Source organism: Diabrotica virgifera, chromosome 1 (assembly GCF_917563875.1).
Source record: "Diabrotica virgifera virgifera chromosome 1, PGI_DIABVI_V3a".
NCBI classification, from domain to species: domain Eukaryota; kingdom Metazoa; phylum Arthropoda; class Insecta; order Coleoptera; family Chrysomelidae; genus Diabrotica; species Diabrotica virgifera.
The window spans coordinates 6,816,500-6,825,822 of record NC_065443.1 but is presented as its reverse complement, the minus strand read 5'-3'; the positions used below and the strand labels follow the sequence as shown (position 1 = coordinate 6,825,822).

Sequence of the window (9,323 nt, the reverse complement as noted above, 5' to 3'; positions counted from 1 at the left end):
ATGATCTTGTCGCACTTCTTCTGCTAACTGAAGTAGGAAAGTTTGCCCAAATATTTGACAACCAGTAACTTCCTTATACAGAATCCAAGCATTTATTCCTACCATATTTAAGATATTAAAAAAAGCCTGCAACGGCCATCTTCTTGAAGCTGATTTGGTTGAGCCCTCTATGGCCATCTGATCTATAACGTCTACTCCGTATTTTGTATGGTTGTAGTAGGTAATGGTTTTAGGTTTCTCCTTTTTGTCTATGCCTATTTCAATATTGTTTCAGTATAGAGAATTTAGCGCTAGAACATTTTTGATCATTTTTCCCTGGTACACCTGGTTTCCCTGGTTAGCTCAAGTCTTCGTGTATGAAAATTTTTGATTAGTATAATTCCATCTTTTCGTTTTTTAAATAGTTGAAAGACTGATAAGTTTGTACACACTTGAATGAATAAGGGAAAATGAAAATGTAGTATGTCAAAGTGTGTAAATAATTTTATTTCCTTAGCTGAGCGCTTTCGACATAAACGTCATCATCGGAGCTAATGCTAAAATAAAAAAAGAGATCTTGTAAGAACAAGAAGTACAAAACTCTTTTTTTACTTACGTCAAATACTAAAAAAGTACCGCTACATAGAGGTGTAAAAAAGTGCATCTTAGGAATGTACATTTGATTTTTAAATTTTGAATGCTAGCTTAGTCCTCCGTACAACAGCAAACAGCAAAAAAAACAGAAAGAAACGGCCACATACACGTTGCACAAAAAAACATATAAACTTTTTTCATGGTCCGGGTGTCGATATCACCCGTCCATCCTTGGCCTAGTAACAACAGCTGACTGACAAGGTCGGATATTCAAATCTGCTTTTATCTGTTCTGCGTTGACGTTGACAGCTGACGTTGAAACATGAATATTTTAAACATATTGAAAGGAAAATTGAAAATTTTTACAATGAAATTGATAAGGAAATGTACCTTAGATGTTTGTACTAATCAACTATTAAATTAATTGATGACATGCTTGATTTTGAGACTAATTGGCCCAACTTACGTACACTGTGTTAAGTTCAAAAATTAAATTAAAAACAAAAAAAAATTATTAAACAGAAAGTAATGAGAAAGATCAATTTTGATTGTGAATTCTCAAATTCAATATGCTAACATCTTCTGAATATTGAATTTGAGAATTCACAATCAAAATTGATCTTTCTCATTACTTTCTGTTTAATAATTTTTTTTTTGTTTTTAATTTAATTTTTGAACTTAACACAGTGTATGTAAGTTGGGCCAATTAGTCTCAAAATCAAGCATGTCATCAATTAATTTAATAGTTGATTAGTACAAACATCTAAGGTACATTTCCTTATCAATTTCATTGTAAAAATTTTCAATTTTCCTTTCAATATGTTTAAAATATTCATGTTTCAACGTCAGCTGTCAACGTCAACGCAGAACAGATAAAAGCAGATTTGAATATCCGACCTTGTCAGTCAGCTGTTGTTACTAGGCCAAGGATGGACGGGTGATATCGACACCCGGACCATGAAAAAAGTTTATATGTTTTTTTGTGCAACGTGTATGTGGCCGTTTCTTTCTGTTTTTTTGCTGTTTGCTGTTGTACGGAGGACTAAGCTAGCATTCAAAATTTAAAAATCAAATGTACATTCCTAAGATGCACTTTTTTACACCTCTATGTAGCGGTACTTTTTTAGTATTTGACGTAAGTAAAAAAAGAGTTTTGTACTTCTTGTTCTTACAAGATCTCTTTTTTTATTTTAGCATTAGCTCCGATGATGACGTTTATGTCGAAAGCGCTCAGCTAAGGAAATAAAATTATTTACACACTTTGACATACTACATTTTCATTTTCCCTTATTTTCGTTTTTTATTGACGGAGGAATATCCTTTCTTGCTCAGTTAATTGTTCCAGTACTGCTGGTAGCCTTCTTTCGTACCTAATACTTTTTATGTTTGTTACATTTCTTCCCTTATTCATAAATGGGACCATTAGAGGGCTAATTACATGTTCCCCTAGAACATGTTCCCCTAGAACAGGCTCCCCCTAGTTGATTATCTGGTTGTTCATCTTTCCGTAGGTAAGGAAATCCGTGCAATAAATATTTGGACTAGACATTAGCTGTAAGCCAGAATTTGATTCCAAACTTATCGGGTTTATACGCCATGTACTAGGTGAAGTGACATCTTGCCTTTGTGGGAAAAATCTGTTCGTCGATAGATATATTTTAGCCAGTTGTAGGTGTAGCAAAATATACAATTCTCTATAAATAAATTCCATATTGCCGACGCAAGTGCAAATTTATCTGTTGATCATCGCTTAGATCTGGTAATTCTCCTCCGTAAGAAGGACCGCATGTTTTCTAGGTAAACATCAATATATTCAACAAGTAATTACACTAAGTGCCTACCTGCAAAAGAGAACTTGTTATCCTTAAATATATGTAGCAAAGTCCTAAATTTTTAAGTTTCTGGAATAACTATGAATAAGTAGTAATGCAGAGGGTCAAATATAGAACGCAGTCAAAATGACTGCCCTGGTGCTTATAGGTATATATTAACACATCTCAAAAAGTAATTACACTAAGTACCTGTAAGGGAGGAATAATTATAATCCTCAAGTAGACCTACGAAAAGTCCTAAATTATCAACTTTCTAAAACAACTAGGAATAAGTAATACAGAGGGTAAAAAATAGAAAGCAGTCAAAATGACCGCTCTGGTGCTTCTAGTGTTAAACTACAGATAGGCAAATTCAACCCAATAAACTCGACAGTTAAGAAAATTAAGGGAACTGAAGCTATTATCTATGTTTTTTTGTAGGTTTGGGTATATCTATTTTATGTTTTCTGGTTGATATTTTATTGGAAGTCCCTCCCCCCAAAGGAAATGTCCATTCACTGCTACTAAAGTGCCTTTAGAAAACTAAGGAACAACCAAAACAAATGCTGATAGAGCAGCACAAGGCATCTAACGTTTTCAAGCATGCAGAATAGAGTGCGTCTAAAAAACGTTAGATATGTCGACGAAACAGTAGGTTTTGCAAATAACTTAGATGGATTGCAAAGCATAATGTCCTGCATATCAGATATAAGTAGAGAACATGGACCAATCGTTGTGGAAAAATCGGTTTTATGTCATCTTCGATTTTCTGCATGTTAAGATTTTGCTGAATTCTTTTTGATGCATCATACGTCGTGCTAATTAGCGGCCTGTTAGTATACTTACTTAACACTGGGTTGATGTCTTGCAAAGCATAAAACCCTAAAAACCTATAACATACTAATTATATAAGCACAAGTAATCATTCAAATAAGGTTCATTGTTCAGAACATTGTATCAAATCAAGGTGTGTCATAGCTCTTTGTATTTGTTGTTGTTTTTTAATACATAGTACCTACACTCTATTTGCTAGATATATACGTCTGTTAAATAATTTCTGCAGTTACTGTATTCCTTTTGTTGATTTGTGAGCCAGGTATATAAACTTTATTACTCCTTCGAAAGTAGATATTCCAACTGTTAGATCTTAAGGTTTTGCTACTTGACTATTGTTTGTGACTTTCATATACAGTGGAACCTCGATAACTCGGATTAATCGGGACCACGGCCGATCTGGGTTATCGAAAATCAGGGTTAGCCGGAGAATATGGTAAAAATTAATAAAATACGGTATACTTACAAATAAACCCCATTATAATTGAAATAACATGAAATATATATGCACAGTAGACATCTAAATTACGTATAGTTGTATAATAGAGTATAGAGTATTGTTAATTTCTTGGTAAAAAACTCGGTATTCCAAACAATACGGTCACAATCGGAACGATGTTATGTTATTTAAGAACAGTGGAGACTAAGACCATTATTTAAAAAGGAATTTTTTAAATAGTCTTTTAGTCTTTTTTAAATAATGCTTAGGCAGTTTGAAATAAATAAAGGAATACAGATGCCTGTTGTTTCCTATAATCCGAGACAATGAACGTCGTTCTGCCACCGTGTGCCATGAGTCATTTTTACTATCGTATAGTTCAAATTACACACATACACATTATCTCTCCAATACTTGTATTATACTACATACATTTTTATTGTTGAAATGTTTGTCTAATGAAAATCGGTCCAGGTTAGCCGGACTTCCGGGTTATCGGGGACCGACTTATCGGGGTTCCACTGTACTTAATTTTGTTAGTACTAACGTGTAGATTTATCTTGATATATGTAACTTCAATATTCATTATTTTCATTGGAAAATAGACGCACGTTAATACACCACACTTAAATCACGAATACCAACAAACACCATAAAAAGATTGATATTTTCTTGATTATTAACAGCTTTTTATAAATTTTAATATCTTTAACCTACTGCATACACCGTTATGCGTTCCAAATTCTTTATTATCGGCCTCAACTCAAAAAGTTATACGATTATTACTTATCATACTTTTTAGGGGAACTTACAGCCCATTACGTGTAATTTATTTATGCGTGAAGGATGATATTCACAAAAAAGGTAATAACTATTTTGTCTCTATTCGGTAAATTGAACAAGGCATTTATCTAATCACTATTATATGTGTATACAGGATGGTCATCTAAAAGTTTTTATATTAGTATCTATTTTAATACAAAAAATGCTTAGATGAATGAGTGAAGTGACAAAAAAAATAAAATTAAAACTGAGTATATTAGGGGAAGTCTCGGTGTAGCACCAATTGATGCCAAGATAAGAGAGCATAGGTTAAGCTGGTTTGGTCATATTCAATGTCGAGACGTTAATCATCCAATACGAAGAATTGCTGAAGTGCAGATTCCTGGAAGGGGTATGAGAGAAAGACCTGAGGGGAGACGATTTGGTAAGACATGTTGGTAAAGGGGATTGATATGACCCAAGATAGAATTGTGTAGAGAAATACAAAAAGGGATGCCGACCCCGCATAGGGAAAGGCAAAGAGAATGATGATTTAATACAAAAAATATGAATGAAAAATATACAAATTTATTAAAATAGTGTAGTTTTCTGTATTTTATTTTAAATTTAGATTAATATTAAATATATACAGACTATTCCAACGAAAATTTGACCCCCCAGAAACTCAGAAACAAAGAGTTTCTTGAAAACGTAAAAAACACGTTAATTTATATTGGGACGAATTTTCATGCAAAATTCATGGTTCTAAATGTAACCTGCTACTGCTTGCATCATCCCCCAGTTTTTTTTAAATAGCAAGTGTGGTCAAGTGACACATCATTTGAAAGGTAATTTTATTCTATATATTGCACTCTATTTTTTTTTATTAACGTAATAACTTTCAAGATAATTTTGGACTTAACAAATTTATTATCATCTTCTTCTTATTTTTGTATAGACATGACTCTGTTTTTTCAATGTGCCTCTAGTAAGTTGTCGTTCCATCGTTTTCGATTTATTATAAATTAGTAAATTCCGAAATTATCTTTAAAGTTATTCCGTAAATTAAAAAAAAAATAGAGGGACATGTAGAGAAAAAAATTATCATGAATTTTACATGAAAATTCGTCCCCTTTTCAATACAGACTGACGCGTTTTCTTAAATTGTAAATAAACTCTTCGTTTCTGAAAATGTATAAACATTTTCAATTTAATTGCAACACGAAAATTCAGCAGCTGCATAATGCTCTGGTTACATCGGAGAGTGCAGGAAGAGTCTATACCGGTTTCGGAGGTCTTTTCCCCCTCATCAATAGTCCTATATCCTCTTCTCTCCGATTTCCCCAGGCATCACACTTTGGGCCTTTCCGAATTGCAAACAAAGAAATGTCACGGATGAACTACAGCCATCTACCGAAAAACAAAGTAAGTTTTCAATCGAAGTAGCGCAGAAAACGACAATAAATATCGTTCCCATACCACCAGATTGACAACAGGTGTAATACTTTCTTTGGTTACACCTCCTGAGATTTTCAAAATTTATTTAATCATACAGAATGCCGCGAAAATTAAAATGAGAGAATTTTAAATAATTCACAACTCATCTGCTCAGCGTGGTAAAAGTTCCAACAAGAAAGATTCCTTAATACTCCTACAAAAGAGTAAATGAATTAAAAATGTATAAACATTTTCAATTTCTTTGCAACATGAAAATTCAGCAGCTGCATAATGCTCTGATTAAATCGGAGAGTGCAGGAAGAGTATATACCGGTTTCGGGGGTCTTTTCCCCCTCATCAGTAGTCCCATATCCTCTTCATCCGTGACAGTTAATCCGTGACATTTCTTTCTTTGCAATTCGGAAGGGCCCAAAGAGTGATTCCTGGGGAAATCGGAGAGAAGAGGATATAGGACTACTGATGAGGGGTAAAAGACCTCCGAAACCGGTATAGACTCTTCCTTTACTCTCTGATTTAACCAGAGCATTGTGCAGCTGATGCGTTTTAGCGTTGCAAAGAAATTGAAAATGTTTATACATTTTTAATTCATTTATTCTTTTGTAGGAGTATTAAGAAATATTTCTTGTTGGAACTTTTACCACGCTGAGCAGATGAGTTGTAAATTATTTAAAATTCTCTCATCCTAATTTCCTCGACATCCTGTATGATTTATAAATTTTGAAAATCTCAGGAGGTGTAACCAAAGAAAGTATTCCACCTGCTGTCAATCTGGTGGTATGGGAAAGATATTTTTTCTCGTTTTCTGTGCTACTTTGTTGACAAATTACTTTTTTCTTCGTTTCTAAGTTTCTGGGGGGGGGGTGTCAAATTTTCGTTGAAACACACTGTATACAACAATCGTTAGAATTATATGTTCTTTACTGGCTTCTTCTTCTTCTTTACTGGCTTTACAACTCGGGATGATGAGTCTTCACCGCATCTACTAAGAGCTTTCCATCTTCTATGATATAGTTCTTCCATTTTGTGTTGAACCCCAATCCTAGATAAATCGGCTCCAACATCATCCTTTCATCTTTTTCCGTCTGATCTCTCACAAAATAGTGTCTCTAACACTGTGTCTTCCTCTGATCTTACCACATGACCTGCCCATCTTATCCGGATAGCTTTTATATGTCTGAAGATGTTACAGAGTCACCAATTCAGCATTGCGGTGCATTCTCTGCTCCTCTGTCAATTCATCTCTTTGAGGGCCAAATGTCGTTCTGAGAACATTCCTTTCAAATACCAGCAGCTTCTATTTCCCGCTTATGTGGAGTACATGTTTTATTTCCATATGTAACAACTGGATAAATAATTGACAAATACAGTCTTAATTTAGATTGTCTTTAATGATAGGGACTATAATGCTTTATTTCCCGCAACTATCCTTGCTGACACCTCTTTTTCAATGCAATTGTCATCTGTGATTACTACCCCCAGATATTTAAACTCTTGTATTACTTTGAATTGTGGTCTTTAATAGTTTTGTTCTGCCTAATTCTTGGCCTTGAATTTTTTGTTTGGTTACTAGCATGTATTTCGTCTTCTCTTCATTTATGTGAAGAGCCAGACTGCCTGCTTCCTCCTCAAGTTTTAATTGCACCTCTCTCACGTCTCTAATAGAATGTGCGAATGCATTTATTTACATCGTCACTATCAGCAAAGGTCAACAGTAGTTTTGATCCCCGATTCGTCTTCTTCCGATTATCTTCCGAATTTGGAGTGAGTCTCTTGAGCAAGATAATTCATAGAAATTTATATACTGTGATAAGAAGCGATATGCCATTATAGTTTCGAAATTTCTCTTTACCTTCTTTCTTATGTATGGGTATTTTAACGCTTCCATTCTATTTTTGGTATTTTAGACTTTTTCTGTTGTTACCATACTCTCAGAATTTTGTCACAAAATTTTTGAGGTAAAACGTTTCTTCCTTTTTTATTAATTCTGCATTTATACCATCATTTCTTGGCCATCTGCCATCTGTAAGAGATGCTATCGCCTAAGAGATGATATCGCATTCTTTATAATATCAGATTAGTTAGTAAAAATGGATCCTAAAAAATGAAAATAATGATATAAATATTTTTAAAATACCAACCATAATTTGGATTAATGCTGAACCATCCTGTATGATTTTCTTGTAATTATAAGAACTCATTTATTTAATAACTATCTCTTTTAGTATATAAATGGGTTTGCGTTTTTCGAAATTGACAAGTTCTGCGGTCTGTGGTTCGTAACAATTTGTTTTTATACCTCACAAATTACGAAATTTCTCATGATATACATGATAAAACAATATAAATATATACATCTTAAATACGATGTAAGGTCGACCTGCGCCGATCGGTTTAATGGATAAAAATTATTGGATATATGTAATTTTGTAGGTTAAAAATTATCAAAATAAGGGGTGCCCGATATAATCTTGTTCTGACTGTAATTAATTAATAATTAAAAAATTACTTTTTTTCTCTGAAGAAGCACACCATGCGTTGTTCTGAAGAGAGCAAGAGATCGAAATGTGCATAAAAAGATGGTGATGGTCTATTAAATCAGATTATCGTAAAATGTAATTCATTTAATAAAATAACTAGTTTGCAATCTTTCTTCTAATAGAAAGCTGTTGTTAGGCAAAAACATACCAAATTATGTGGAAATGCAGAAACAATGGTAACTATTTATGTTTGGTTTTATTATTCATGTTCACTCTCCTTCAAGTATCAGCCAATTTTATATAAACAGTAGTTTTTTCTTCTTCTTCTTCTTTTGGTGCCTATTCGTTTCGAATATAGACGATCATTCTGGCTATAATTATTTTATTAACAGATGCTTTAAAGATATTAGTTGTTGTTGCGGAGAACAGTTTTCTCAGGTTCTTTAACCATGATACTCTTCTTCTCCTAATTTCTCACTTTCCGAATACTTTGCCTTAAAAAATTACCTTCAGTTATCTGTATTTAGTGCCGTTTCTTATTTTGTGTCCGAGATATTCTAACTTTCTCCTTTTAATGGTATACATCACCTTTATTTCTTTCCCCATACTTCGTATTACGGTCTCGTTGATTATCTTGTCCGTCCATGATATTCTTAGGATTCGCCTGTATAGCCATATCCCGAAAGCTTCAAGTTTTTTTCATCGCTTCATTGAGTGTCCAGGATTCAACTCCGTAGTATATTATTGAGAAGATATAACATCGTAGGAGCCTTACTTTTATCTCCAGATTAACATTGCGGCTTTTAAAGAGTTTGGCCATGTTATTGAATGCAATCCTAGCCTTCTCTATTCTACATTTTATTTCTTGTGAGTGATCCAATTGGTTATTTACTGTCGTTCCAAGATAGGTATACTGTTTTACTCGGTCCACTAGTGTTTTCTTGATAAGCAGTTGGACGTCTCTAATTT

At 33.6% G+C, this 9,323-nt stretch overlaps 2 long non-coding RNA genes across 2 annotated transcripts; one reads left to right on the top strand and one right to left on the bottom strand.

The window, feature by feature from the left end:
* Window positions 1-465: 465 nt before the first annotated feature.
* LOC126887042 (uncharacterized) lies at window positions 466-856 on the bottom strand. Its single transcript, XR_007698934.1, has 2 exons — window positions 596-856; window positions 466-536 (listed from the first exon to the last, which is right to left on the bottom strand). It is a non-coding gene; the product is annotated as an uncharacterized LOC126887042 (long non-coding RNA).
* Window positions 857-1,492: 636 nt separating this feature from the next.
* Window positions 1,493-1,838, top strand: LOC126887047 (uncharacterized). Its single transcript, XR_007698938.1, has 2 exons — window positions 1,493-1,708; window positions 1,768-1,838. It is a non-coding gene; the product is annotated as an uncharacterized LOC126887047 (long non-coding RNA).
* The last annotated feature ends 7,485 nt before the right edge of the window (window positions 1,839-9,323 follow it).